Source organism: Canis aureus, chromosome 14, assembly GCF_053574225.1.
Source record: "Canis aureus isolate CA01 chromosome 14, VMU_Caureus_v.1.0, whole genome shotgun sequence".
Classification (NCBI taxonomy): Eukaryota; Metazoa; Chordata; class Mammalia; order Carnivora; family Canidae; genus Canis; species Canis aureus.
Genome location: NC_135624.1, coordinates 10,072,668 through 10,086,766, shown reverse-complemented (window position 1 = coordinate 10,086,766; position 14,099 = coordinate 10,072,668). Strand labels below are relative to the sequence as shown.

Below are 14,099 nucleotides of genomic sequence, written 5' to 3'. Positions count from 1 at the left end.
ACAGGGAAGGAAATAATAAAGATTAGAGCAGAAATAAATTGATATAGAGACTAAAAACAAACAACAACAACAAAACAGAATAGATCAATGAGACCAAAAGTTGGCTCTTTGAAAAGATCAACAAAATTGATAAACTTCTAGCCAGACTCATAATGAGAGAGTGAGAGAGAGAGAGAGAGAGAGAGAGAGAGAGAGGACTCAAAATCATAAATGAAAGTGGAGAAGTAACAACCAACACCACACAAATACAATTGTAAGAGAATATTATGAAAAATTATATGCCAACAAATAGGATAACTTGGAAGAAATGGATAAATTCGTGGAAATACATAACCTCCCAAAACTGAAGCTGGAAGAAATAGAAAATTTGAAGGTTACCAGCAAAGAAACAGAATCAAAAATTCCCAATGAACAAAAGTATAGGATCAGATGCCTCCAAAGGCAAATTCTACCTAACATTTAAAGAAGAGTTAATATCTATTCTTCTCTAACTATTCCAAAAAAAATTGAAGAGGGAGGAAAACTTCCAAATTCATTCTATGAGTGCAGCATTACCCTGATACCAAAACCAAATAAAGTCACTACAAGAAAAGAGAACTACAAGCCAATATCTGATGAATGTAGATACAAAAATCCTCAAAAATCTTCAGAAATAGTAACAAACTGAATCCAACAATACATTAAAAAATTCACTTACCACAATCAAGTGGGATTTATTCTAGGATGCAAGGGTGGTTTAATATTCACAAATCAATCAATGTGATACCTCACGTCAATAAAAGATAAAAACTATAGGATTATTTCAATAGATACATAAAAGGCATTTGACAAAGCACAACATCCATGTATGATAAAAACCCTCAACAAAGCACGAGTAGAGGGGAAATAGCTCAACATAATAAAGGATTTGTACGAAAAACCAGCCAACATCATAGTCAATAGGGAAAAACCAAGAGCTTTTCCTCCAAGGTCAGGAACAAGACAAGGATGTCCACTCTCACCACTTTTATTCAACATAGTACTGGAAATCCTAGCCACAGCAATCAGATGACAAAAAGAAATGAAAGGCATATAACTTGGTAACGAAGAAGTAAAACTTTCACTATTTGCAGATGACATGATACTATATAGAGAAAACTCTAAAGACTTCACCAGAAACAACTAGAACTGATACATGAATTCAATAACATCACAGGATACAAAATCAATGTTCAGAAATATGTTACATTTCTATACACTAATAAAAAAGCAGGAGAAAGAAAAATTAAGAAAATAAGCCAATTTACTATTATACCAAAAATAATAAAATACCTACAAATAAACTTAACCAAAGAGTGAAGGACTTGTACACTGAAAACTACAAAACACTGATGAAAGAAATTAAAGATGATAAAGAAATGGAAAGATATTCCATGCAAATGGATTGGAAGAACAGATATTGTTAAAATGTCTATACTACCTGAAGCCATCTACAGATTTCATGAAATTCCTATCAAAATACCAACAGCTTTTTTTTCCACAGAAGTAGAACAAACAATCCTAAAATTCGTATAGAACCACAAAAGACTCCAAGTAGCTGAAGAAATCTTGAAACAGAAAAACAAAACTAAGTATCACAATTCCAGATTTCAATTTATATTACAAAGCTGTAGTAATCAAAACAGCATGGTATTGGCACACATAGAGCGATGGAACAGAAAACCCAGAAATATACCCACAATTATATGGTCAATTAATCAACAAAGAAGGAAAGAATATGCAATGGGAAAAAAGTCTGTTCAACAAATGGTGTTGGGAAAACTGTACAGCCACAGCCACATGCAAAAGAATGAAACTGGACCACTTTATGTCACCATACACAAAAATAAATTAGAAATGGATTAAGGACCTAAAGAGACATGAAACCATAAAAATCCTAGAAGAGAGCACAGGTAGTAATTTCTCTGACACTGTCCATAGCAACATTTTTCTAGATATGTCTCTTGAGGCAAGAGAAATAAAATAAAAAATAAACTATTGGGAATTTATCAAGATAAAAAGGTTTTGAACACTGAAGGAAACAACAAAATTAAAAAGCAATTTATGGAATGTGAGAAGATATCTGCAAATGACTTACCTGATAAAGTGTTAGTATCCAAAACACATAAAGAACTGATACAACTCAATACCCCCAAACCAAATAATCCAATTAAAAATGTGCAGAAGACTTGGACAGACATTTCTCCAAAGAAGACATTCAGATGGCCAACAGACACATGAAAAGATTGTGTATATATATATATATAATGGAATATTATTCAGCCACAAAAAAGAATGAAATCTTGCCATTTGCAAGGACAAATGCAGGGATGGACCTACAAAGTATAATGTTAAGTGCAGTAAATCAGATGAAGACAAATACCATCAGATTTCACTCATTTGTGAAATTTAAGAAACAAAACGAACAAACAATGAGGAAAAGAGAGAGAAAGAGACAAACCAAGAAAGAGACTCTTACCTATAGAGAACATACTGATGATTCCCAGAGGGGAGGTGAGTGGGAGGATGGGGGAAATAGATGATGGGGATTAAGGAGTACACTTCTCATAATGGGCACTGAGTAGTATATTGAATTGTTGAATCACTCTATTGTTCACCTGAAACTAATATAAAGTTGTATGGTAACTGTAATGGAATCAAAATTTCAAACAATAAAAAATGAAATTAGTTTTTCTCTTACTATAATGTAGGCAAGCTCAGGATTGGAATAGCAGCTCTAAAATCATGAAGGACCCAAGTCCCTTTTACAGCTAATGGTTCAAGATGTGTGTTCCAGCTACAGCCATCACTCTGCATTCCAGCCAGCAGGAAGGAGGATAAGGACACTTCTTGGAAATTTGTTGTTGTTGTTTTTTAAGATTATATTTATTTATTCATAGAGACAGAGAGAGACAAAGACATAGGCAGAGGGAGAAGCAAGCTCCCTATGGGCAGCCTAATGCGGGACTTGATCCTGGGACTCCATGATCATGACCTGAGCCAAAGGCAGACACTGAACCATTTAGCCACACTGGTGACCCTTTGAAAGTTCTATATACCTTCTTTTCTTTCAGTTTCCTCAGCCCAAATTAGTTAAACTAGTGATGAGAGCCTGTAAAATTTCTTAGTCAATATGAACATGCTCCAAGCTGAATATCAGTGAAGGGGACAATAGATATTGGCAAGTAGACAAGTAGCGTTTCTGGTACCTTTGTAATTCAGTCACTGAATTACGTAGTAGGAATCTTTTAGTAGTTTCAGTACTACATGACAGAGTACTAAGAAATTCCACTTGTGGGAATTAGATGAACATTCCAGACGGAATTTGGAGTTGGGAGCAGCCGGCACTGGAGAAGACCAGGTCTTCTTGTAGCTCGGACTTCTATGAGTCTTAGGAATTGAAGTCAGACTTTTGGAGCTAATGCTACCCAGCTAATTACTAAATCTGTTTTCTTACTGAATTCACAGACCATATTTTCCAGTTTCCCTTGCAGTTAAGAATGGCCATGGTATGGAGTTCTAGCTGATGAAATATGAGTAGAGGGATCATGCTCGTCCCAGGCCTGACACACAAAAACTTCCCATGCATGAGTTTTTAGGGTTTTTTTTTTTTTTTTTGAAGTGACCTATGAAATCACTCATTTGAGAAGACAGATCCCACCTTACTCTCCAAACATACTGACCCTGTGTCTGCTTCTGAGTCATGAGAAGCTCATCTCTATTTCAGAGCCCTGCTGCATGTCTTCTCTCATGGCTGGAACTCCTTTTTGTTCAGGCCTTAGCTCTAGAGCTCTCTCTTATTCTTGTACCAGTCACTATCTTTTTTTGCTACAACTTTTATTTTTCCTTGATTTTTATTGCTGATCTTTTAATCTCTATCCATCTGTCTAGTCTCCTTAAATTAGAATATAATATCCTTTGTGAAGGCAAGGACCTTGTCCAGTTTGCCCATAACTGTACTCCAGCACCTTGTAGGATTCTAAGCATTAGTCAAATATTTATAGAAAGATAAGGGAGCAAGGAGCAATTTTATTGCTTATTTTTGAAGCTGAAACTTTTCGAGTATCAAATATAGAAACTGATTCTCCTATATCATGGGATTTTAGGAACCATATCCTGGCAATAGACTGGAGAGTATATAGATTCATTTATGTGATATTTTCTATAAATGCTTGATAAATAACATAGATGTTATTTGGATACAATATACAGTGTACATATGTGTGTATACGTATATACACACAGTATATACATAGGTATAGTCTATAGTAATTGTGAATTGATATAAGATGTAGAAATTATCACATCCAGACTGTAAATTCCTTAATTTTGGTGGCCATTTTTTCTACAATGTTATACCTTCTTAGAATGTTGTGATTAGACATTTGAGAAATTTGTTGATTAACTGAAGAAGCAAGCTTTACTGAAAGTTCTTTTTTTTTCTTGTGTGACTGTTTTAGCATACTTTCCACCAGAGAAACAATTTACTATCAGGTATATGGTAGTTACACTTTTCTCTTTTTCCTACTGGGATTAAGCCCAAGTCAAAATGGTATCCCTTAATATTTGCCTAAAGGGAGAAGGGAAGCTGATTATGGGGAGTTCTAGAGGTCAGGCTTCTATCTTAAGGGTATTTAGCTAGTGAGCAAGGAAAAAGATAATCAAGATAGACAAAAATATCTGTTTTTTAAAATAAGTAAATTTAACTGATTTTAAAAAATAATAAAAAGCTGCCCACAAAATAAGCCAAAAGGCTACCTACCAGATGCAATCCCAAATTACTAGCATATGTGCAAGAATCTTGCCAACTACCTTAGTTTTTGTGCACAGACTACTGCTTTCTTAGGCAAAACTACCTTTGGCACTCAGAATATAAAAGGATAGTTTAGGCAGTCTGGCTATGCAAATATTTTGTGATATATTTGGAATAGGATGTCTTAAATTTCAACCAACCAAGGAGAGGGCATAGAGGTCTATGATGTCCTTGTGGCTGCTCAGAGGTTGGCTTGTCTGAGGACAACATCCAACACTAGTCATTACTTTTGATGTTCCAAAGGGAACTGAGGTTAACCTAATATATCTTAAAATGTATGTTACTCTACATTGTTCCAGTGACTTAAAAAAATCTACACCTATCCAAACAGTGTATCTTGTACTATTAACAAGATGCTTGACACAGAATCAGCACTGAATTAACAATTTATGAATCAAATCTTGGAACCAGCCTGTTTGTAAAGGTTAAGACCAGTGAGATAAACCAGGTGGTCTCTGTACTTCTTAAATTTGAGAGTGCATATTAATCACAATTACAGGTGCTGACTCAGTAGTTTGGGGATGATGCCTGATGTTTGATATTTCACACAATTTCCCTGGTCATGCCAATGATATTAGCCCCCAAACAACACTCGGAGTAGCAAGTATCTATTGTTCTAGTTCTCAAACATGGCCACACATTGGAATGACTTGGGGAGCTTTAGGGAGTGCAGATGCTTGGGCTTCACTTCCAGAGATTTTTTTTGAAGGCTATTTATTTGGGAGACAGGGAGAGAGAGCACAGAAGGAAAGGGAGAAGGAGAAGCAGACTCCACATTTAGCAGAGAGCCCAATGTGGGGCTTGATCCCAGGACCTGGAGATCATGACCTGAGCTGAAGGCAGGGGCTTACTAAACTGAGCCACCCATGTGCCCCCAAGATATTTTTAGTTAATAAGTATGGGGTATGGTCTCATCATTGGGATTTGTAAAATCTCCTCATAACCCATCGATGTAGAAGAACTGAGCAAGATGTGTGTGACAGGAACACAGTATTGTTGGAAAAGTTTTAACATAAAAATTCTCTTCTTTAATGTATGTGGAAATTTACTGGTAAATTCAGAACATATATTGTCATTTCACCTTTGGATATGTCTGTTTTGAACAAGAATGGTTATCCTCTGTCAAGGCAACAGTGTCACCTGATCACTGGATTTGCCTCTGTTTTTTATTGGCAAAGCAGGTAATGTTCTCAAGCTCCTTGAGTCAAAAAAAAAAAAAAAAAAAAAAAAAAAAAAAAAAAAAAAAAAGAAGAAGAAGAGGAAGAAGACAGAAAACAAGTTCTCTAGGGTGCTTTTCCATTATATTTTTAAATACATAGTCATATGTTGCTCATCTAATTCTAATGACATGGTTTCCTGAGGGCTGTTTAGTTCTATGGGGAAACTGAACTGAGATTGCTCCTGAGATACATGCAAACATGTCCTTTTCTAAGGGGAAACATATGGTGGCTGAAGAAGGAAGCTCTAACTCATCTTTGATAGGCCCAAGGGAAGTCAATGTGTCATTAAGATGAAGAAAGATCTGGACTGTCTGGTAAAGGCAAAATCCTGATAAACCTCTATATAAAAGTTTAGCAAGTATCTGCTCTGGAAAGATCTTTCTAAGTATAAATGCAATATAAAGAATAGTGAAAAGGGGAGCCTGGGTGATACAGTTGGTTAAGCATCCAACTCAGGTCATGATCTCAGGGTCATGGGATCAAGCCCCTCAGGGGCTCTATGCTCAGTATGTTTGAGTATGTTTGAGTTTCTCTCTCCCTCTGCCCCTCCTCACTCCCGTAATACACACACACACTCTCTCTCTCTCTCTCTCTTTCTTTCTCTCAAATAATAAATACATTTTTAAAAAAAAAAATTTATTTATTATGATAGTCTCACAGAGAGAGAGAGAGAGAGAGAGAGAGAGAGAGACAGGCAGAGGGAGAAGCAGGCTCCATGCACCGGGAGCCCGACGTGGGATTCGATCCGGGGTCTCCAGGATCGCGCCCTGGGCCAAAGGCAGGCGCCAAACCGCTACGCCACCCAGGGATCCCAATAAATACATTTTTTAAAAAAGAATAATGAAAAGAAGTGAGCATAGCTCTGAATAGTTAATTGAAAAATATTCCTTGGGGCGCCTGGGTGGCTCAGTGGTTGAGTGTCTGCCTTTGGCCCAGGTCATGTCTCTGCCTCTCTCTCTCTCTCTCTCTGTGTCTCTCATGAATAAATAAATAAAATCTTTTAAAAATAAAAATATTCCTTGAAGATTACTGTCAGAAACATTCATTTATTCTATAAATTAAGGCCTTATTTTATTTGATGCAGGTGTTATGCTGGGCCCTGAATATATAATGATGAGTAAGATGGGCATGATTTGTGCTTCTTAGAACAGAAAGAACAAATAGAAGGAAGGGACAAACTTTGAAAAATACTTGAGAGATGGGCAGCCCCAGGTGGCTCAGCAGTTTAGCACTGCCTTTGGCCCAGGGCATGATCCTGGAGACCCAGAATCGAGTCCCACGTTGAGCTCCCTGCATGGAGCCTGCTTCTCTCTCTGCCTGTGTCTCTGCCTCCCTCTCTCTCTGTCTCCCTCTGTCTCTCTCTCTCTGTGTCTGTAATAAATAAATAAAATCTTAAAAAAATACTTGAGAGAGAGAGATTCTGGGAACATAGTGGGACAGAACACAACTCTCTGTCCGTCCTTCTATTTCTAAATCTATGGTATTTGCTTCTATTAATACAAATGGCTACAGGACTTATGGGCAGGTGGGTACAAACAATGCTCTAGGCTTTTCTGGAATCTTGCTGGAGAAAATTGGTTCTGGGATTTCTTCCCTAGAGACTGGGAGAATAGCTAAAGAATAATGTGAGTCTCAGTGTAAAGTCTTAGAGTAGTGGGTCCTGGTAAGACCTTGGCCCTTAGAGAAGTGTAGATGCTCATTAAGAAGGCTCTCATTGTCCTTAGAATCTTCCTGCAGAGGCCTCATCAACAAGTTGGCAGGCTGCCTATGTCTATACCATCAGCACATGTGAGTAGGACTCTTTGCCTTCCATTACCTAGGAGAATGCTTTCACATAGGAACTTCAATGTTGGCAGAGCCCTCATAAGTAGATAAAGGGAAAAAACCACCCATCTAAGGGGACTAAAAGCCACAAATAGGAAGATTGATCAGAATAAATGGAATCCATCCCAAGTGAAATAGAGCTTCTGAAGGAGACAAAAAATAAATTGAAGAGAAAAATAAGAGCACTTTTTGGAGCTGAAACTTGATTTTTCATAACTATTCAATTCAGTATATAAATGAAGGAGAGGATGATTTCCACTGAAACCTGAATTATTAGCTTGAAGATCAAATTGAAGAACTATCCCAAAGAACAGAGGGAAATATAAATAGATTGAAGGTATAAAATGGAAAATAAGGGAGCTAGTGGATAGATCCAAGAAAATTAAAAGTGAAAAATGGGGATTGCAGGAAGAGAATGGGACAGATGTCAGAGAGTGAATAATCAAGCAAATAATAGAAGATTTTCTCCTGAGCTGAAGAAATATCTGCATTGCCAATTGAGAGGAGAGGACTTAATAAATTCTAGACAGGATGAATGAGAAAATGTACTCACGTAGGCAAATTCTGGCAAGACTTTCAAGTTTGCAAGCATCCATGCAGAAAAAAAATAATCTACAAAAGAATAGAAAATCAGATTGATGCTGGACATCTTATTCACAACTAAGTTGAAAGGCAGTGATATAGTATCTATAAATTACTAAGAGAAAAGAACAACACAAAAATCCAAACCCAACTAAGCTATTATTTGTTCATCAGAATAAAATACTTGGGGGACCTGCAAAGTTCTTGAATGATAGGACTCACTATCATAAAAATATAAATTCTCCAAAAATTAATATGTAATATTATGCAATGCCAATTAGAATCCCAATAAGTTATTTTTAGGGGGAAAATATTGGATAAAATAAATTTAAATATATATAATACATAAAATGTCAAGATGAGGCCAAAATATATTAATTAGAATGAGAGTATGGCTCTGCCTTATCACAGATCATAATGCTAAAAAAAAAAAAAATAAATACTTTGTAATCATATCAACATATTGTCAACATAGAAATGGACAAATAGTAGAAAATATAGAAATTTAGAAATATATCTATTAAGGATACCTATTATAACATACCAAAATAATAGCTTAGTTCAATGAGAAAAATGGATTACTTAATTCATGCTGAGTTAACAGGTTATTCATTTTGGAAGAAATAAAATGACCCCACATTTTGTGCCATATGCAAACATTAACATTAAATACAAAACATAAATGTAAGAACATTAAACAATAAATATCTTATGAGAAACATTAGAAACTGTATATAAAACCAAGATGTAGGGACACTTTCTTAAAACAGAGAAAAAGACACATATAAGAGGAAGTAAACATTTTTGATTGCTTAAAAAGTATAACCTTATTAAGGCACAAATGCCACAAAAAATGTCTATATATAAATATTTGATTTGGAAAAAAATTGTAATGCATATAGCACACAAAGAACTAAAATCTATAATATACTAAAAATCTTTCACAAATTCACAGAAATAAATGAAAAGGAAAATAGGCAATATATATGGATAGGCAATTACACAGGAGGATAAATCCAAATAGCCAATAAACTCATAGAAAGATTTCCAAGTTCATTAACAATAAGGGAAATGCAAATTAAAATGACCATAATATATCACTTTATTCTAATTAGACTGGAAAAAATTATAATACCTATTGCTGGTGGGCACATGGGGAAAATTAAATTCCATATATTACTTGTATAAATATAAGATTTTGCAACTTTTAAGAACTCCATCTGATCGATCATACATATTACAATGTGAAATATATTGTATTCCTATAAGTAGCATGCAACCCTTGGAACTTGATTTCTGGAAATAAAAGTATTAGTATGTTACATTTATTTTATATTTATATTATATATATTTATTTTATTTTATTGAAGCATTAGGTATAGTAACTAAAAAGTGACCACAGAGTTAATGGTCAACAATAGGTGAATAGTTGAATAAATTAGGATTCATCTGCACCATAGCATACAATATGGTCATTAAAAAAATGGGTATCAGTTGACTTAGAAGACTCTCCTATGGCTTTAGTTACTGAGAACAGCAAGATGCAGAAAGGTGCAAAGACAAGTTAAAGCTTGTAAAGGAAAAATAATTTCATATATATATATATATATATATATATATATATATATACCCTTAGTATTTTGATAAGTGCTATGAAAAATTTCAGGAGGCTGGGAAGGCATATTAGATGTTTTCCCTAAGGAAGTAGCATTTAGAATAAGATATGAAGGATATGTCAAAGTCTACTATATGAAGAAGGAGAAAACTGTTCTAGATGGACAGAATGGCACATGAAAAGGTTGCATTTTGGAAAGAGTTTCAGTTGCCACCAAGGAAAACCTAAAAAAAATTCTAGAACAATACGAACTTGATAAGGGAAGAGGAACCAAGCTCAAGATGATATTTGAAGGGAAGGCAGGAAGGCAGATTTCTAGCATAAGCACTGCAATTGTATCTCAGAAGCAATAAACAGCCACTGAAAAGTTTAAATAAGGCAGAAAACACCAGTATATTGGTGTTTTAAGAAGACCACTCTGGCAATAAGGTGGAGTTTCAATTATAAGGGTGAAAGTGAATGTAGAACATTTGGTTTAGAGGCTTGCAACATAGCCACTCAAGGATGGACTGACCCACCATGATGGCTGTGCTGTTTGAAAGAGAAAAGATTTAAACATAATCAATGATTCAGAGGAAAAAACTCACAAACATATTATGCTGTAGCGTTATCAAAATGGGTAAAACTGGAAATCATTTAGATCTGGAAAATAAATTTTAATATATCACTTTGACATACTATTTGTATTTTTTAAACACTAAAATAAAGGTAGCAAAAAAAATAGAATGCCTAGAAACATAGTAACATTTTCAAAGTCTGTAGTATATATTGTAATCCTAGGTTCAGAAAAGAAAAAAATGTGTGTGTATGCATGTATGACTCAGAACATGTATGTGTACCTTTCGGTGGGGATCCACCAAAACAAGTAGTTATTTTCTGTTTGGAGTGATCATGTGTCATTTCCCTTCTCATAATTTGTTGTAGTTTTCAGGTTTTCTCTAGTGACTACAAATTACTATTTTAATCAGAGATTTTTAAATACATAGGATAAAAGTTGTCAGAGAATTTTTTCTGCTTATTCAAATGCTAAATTAGCTAAATTAGCTTTATTCTCTTTATTTTAAATATTCCTTCCTCTGTATTTTGATTATGAGTTATTTTAATCACTATTTTCTTTAAGCCTTTAAATATGTAAAAAAAACAACAACAAAAAAACCCTTAAATTCCCAGAAGTATAGGCAGATCTTAATTAACCTCATGAGTTTAAAAGCCATCATCATTTCTAGTTTGCTTGGCTGGAATTCTGGAAAACTAAGCAAATCCTACATTTTATTATTGGTTAGGTATAGATTGCCATAAATACTTCAGTTGTAAAAGGTTCAGAAACAGCAAGAGAAACACTGGTGGGAGTGGGAGTCTAATAAACCACAATTCTGTTTATGTGAATACTATACTTTTGTTCTTAATATAGAAGTGAAAAGATTAAGCTGATTGTATAGCGAATATAGAATTTCTATCTTAAATATCAAAGAAGGTCAGTTTCATGAGATAGGCTTTCCCAAAGTTTAAACAGGGCTGGGTTTTCATTGTAGGAATGATAAGTTGGTAATGTATATTTTCATTATGTGAAAAAAAGAGGAAATTATATATGTATGTATGCGTGTGTTTATAACATATTTAATAGATATTAAAGTATTACATATATTTAAAATAATTCTAAAACATCTTATTTTTCAAAGTTTTAAAGATATATTTATGTGAATTTATCCATTAAAGTTACTGAGAAGAAGAGTATTTTTTTTACCTCTAAAGATAAGATAAATGTATGCATAAAGATATAAATTAACATCTTACTTTTATTTTGATATAGTAGGTATTCCATACTATTCGCTTTTTGTATCTAACTTTAAATTATATTTCTGACATCTCTTTCTAGTTTAAAACTGTGTATTTATAGTATTACACAGCAAAATAACATTCATATAGTATCCATATTTTATCTGCTTTTATATTACTTGGAAGAAGAAAGTTAATCCTCATGGTAAAAAGGTAAGCTATGAGAAACACACATAAAATATTTTTAGGTACAATCTTAGGAGAATATTTTAAGTATATATACACACACACATGCACATCTATGAGTATTTTAAGTATATTTAAATTTATAAGTATTTTTAATTTGTTATAACTATGTAAGTAATTATAATTACTATACTTTAAACATGTCTGTGTGGAATTAAATAAAGTAGTAGCTAGGCATAGATGCTGAAAAAAAGTTTAATTAGACAACTCCCTGTTTCTATGCAAATACTGCCTTTAAGGAATTTTTTTTCAAATTCCTGAGGCAGGTGGCTGTTCTTCACTTTTAAGCAGATTAAATGGCTCCCTTACTTGCACTATTGAAGCTTAGCAATTTTTAAAATATTTATATGAAGATATATTGAGGTGCAACCTGCTCAACTCCATGTCCCCAAATAATACAAACAGGAAACAATGAGATTTGGCTGAATTATGTATGACTTGGTTACACTACATTGGTTTTTTAAAGGGACACTTGATTCAATTAATTATCACCTGCATATGCAGTAAATGCCGGTGCCATAAAGTTAGACCGAAAGGAGAAATTCCAAAGGCAAAACTTTCCACTTGTTTACTTCATCTTTTAAAAATATTTTATTTATTTATTTATTTATTTATTTATTTATTTATTTATCTATCTATCTATCTATTTATTTATTTATTTATTTATTTATTTGAGACAGAGAGAGACAGAGGCGGAGACACAGGCAGAGGGAGAAGCAGGCTCCATGCAGGGAGCCCAACCCGGGACTCCATCCTAGGACTCCAGGATATGGGCTGAAGGCAAGCGCTAAAGTGCTGAGCCACCCAGGCTGCCCTCCACTTGATTACTTCATATTTACAATTTCATACCCAAAACTAGTGGTTTAAATATATGAAATTAAATTCACACTATGTTGACCTGAGGGGATATTTTGAGAAATATGGTCTATGAAATGTTTTAAATTTTAGCTTACCCAGATTTAAGATGGTTCACCTTGATTTTGCGATAGATTATTCTACCCTTTATAGCCCAGAATATTTTAGTGGATTGGATGATGTGTTGTAGCTCCCCATCTTGTAGCCAAATGCACAGAATGGTACAACAAAGCAAAGCAAAACACCAGAAGAGAAAATCTTCTTATAAAGTTGTTGAAAAATGTAACTAACCCTGAAGATAGTGGAAGACTCAGATTTTACTTATAGAAAACATCCTGTTTTGTATTGGCCAACAGGCTAATAACTAAGAAACAAATTCTAGGCATCTCTATCATTTTTGCTGGTCATAGAAAATTATTTCCATTGGAGCAAAAACTCCAAAGTTCAGCACAAAGTTTGGAAGCCAGTGCAGTAGAAGAACATAGAGGTGAGAAAAGAGACCCTTTAGATGCACCAGCAATTGCTCTAGTTCCTTAGATGAACAGGCTAGACACTGTTCAATGGTTAAGTGTGAACCAAATCAAAGATGGCTGTGAGAATTGAATGAATGTGTTCTTAACTCTTAGTTTCATTTTTCTTTTGCAAACTCCTTTTGTTCCATTTTTTGAGAGGCATGCTCCCATAGATTAGCTATTCTCCATGTCAACGACAGTGGGCTACATTAGTGGCGACATGGTGAAATGATTTTCGATAGTAAACAGTTAACACTTACTTTAGTAGTTAAGTATTTATCTTAATAAGTTTTTTAAAAATACAAGTGGCACTCTGAATTGTGATTTTATTGACCTTGCCTAGGGTGAGGCTGATTTCTTCAAGCTGTTGATTTAATGTTGCTTTAACCAAAAGTACTATATACACAATAGTGCAGATGATCGACCTGCAGTAAGAAACTATGAGTAAAGTTTGTGAAATGCTGCTTTATAGTAAAAATGTCATTAGAACTCTGAGGACTCAAAGTTCTCTAAAAATCTAAATTATGGAGCCAAAATAACAACTGAAAGACTAACAAAATTGTTTACTTCAATTAACATGTGTTCTTTATTTTTGCCAAGAGTGTGCCTTTTAAAAGAACAAAAGTGACTTCCTTTTT

General features: G+C 34.3%; 1 long non-coding RNA gene across 1 annotated transcript in view; it reads right to left on the bottom strand.

Moving 5' to 3' along the window:
- The window catches only part of LOC144282835 (uncharacterized), a 55,935-nt gene that overhangs the window by 9,093 nt on the left and 32,743 nt on the right, over nt 1-14,099 (bottom strand). Inside the window, exon 2 of the long non-coding RNA XR_013351247.1 lies at nt 8,429-8,487. This is a non-coding gene — a long non-coding RNA (uncharacterized LOC144282835). The remainder of the gene's footprint in view (nt 1-8,428; nt 8,488-14,099) is intronic.